The sequence below is a fragment of the Cyphomyrmex costatus genome, unplaced genomic scaffold, assembly GCF_001594065.2.
Source record: "Cyphomyrmex costatus isolate MS0001 unplaced genomic scaffold, Ccosl1.0 scaffold743, whole genome shotgun sequence".
Lineage (NCBI taxonomy): Eukaryota > Metazoa > Arthropoda > Insecta > Hymenoptera > Formicidae > Cyphomyrmex > Cyphomyrmex costatus.
The window spans coordinates 20,634-21,973 of NW_017280315.1; positions in this window are offsets into that span (position 1 = coordinate 20,634).

Genomic DNA, 1,340 nt, shown 5'->3' on the forward strand with positions numbered 1-1,340 from the left:
TTGTAAAAGGGTCGTCGAACAAACACTCACATCACCACACTTTCATTAGAAATAACCCCTTTTTATTTAACAATTTTAATATTTGATTACAAATGTTGCACCCTTTATTAATATGATTATTTATTATAGTAGGTTACAATTAACTTGAGTGATCGTAACTTTTATTTAATCAATGAAGTTGATTAATCAAATGAATATACTTTAAGTTACCGCTCGTGACTTAATTATTAGACCGGTCGGCGACGAACGTTATCGCGGATGGTATTTGACTCGGTTCTCGTGACGCGCGTAACGTACCGTTATGGTTAGATTTTAAGACAAGACTCTGCGCTCGGCATTTAGGCGGTCGCTTATATTGAGTTTGATGATGTCGCTTTTGGTCTTCGATCGGACCATATATGGTAATATTCGTCGCGCTAGAGGCGCGATCGCGTGATTAAAGAATGTGCAATCTTGCACTTCCGCTGTTGGTTGCCATGCCGAGTGCATTTAGGTATTTCGCGCGCTACGATCTTAGATCGACGCTTTGTCGCGCGCGGTTTAAAGAATGTGCAGACTTGCATTTCCGGTGCCGATTACTATGCCGGTTGAATGAAATAATTGATAAAATAAGTGATAGCCATTCGGGCTATAACACCCTTCCCCCGTTGGAAAAGAAAAACGGAGGAACGGAGTTTTTCGTTAAACATATTATTATTAAAAACGTGTGCTTTTACTTCGTTTTAAAATTGACTTTGGAAGTTCGAAAGCAAAGCTTATGTCCTCGTCTGCACGTTCCTTTTTGTTGTATTTACTCCGTTTCTTTTTTCGTAGGATATAGATTATCGCTATTATAATGATTATTAATACTAGTAGTACAGCAATTCCGCTAGTTGCCATTGGAGAAATAAAGTGTTCCAATCGGAACTGGAGGTTTTCGCTTTCATTAATGTTGTCATTTATCTTATCTAATTTTATTTTGAAATCTTTTAATTCTGCTGAGTTGAGATTGACTTCTTTTATTTTTATTGGTTCGTTTCTGTCGGTCTTCGTTTGTGGTTTGTCTTTTAAAAAAGATATATTATATTCTGGCATAAATGATTCTATTACTGTCTCGTGTGACGTTTTTGGTGACTGTAGCGTTGTGTCTGACGTTATTAGTTTACAATCTTCTAGTAAAGAAATTTTTCCTGTTTTTTCAATTGTTTTCTTTATTTGTCCGTGGTCTTTACATTTTATTTGAATTTTTTCCTTTTTTATTGTCGCAAATAACCATGAATGAGGATTATTTAGTGGTATCCATACGGTATTATTTGATGTCTTGTTTTCTATTTCGCAGTTATTATAATATTCTTTATTTC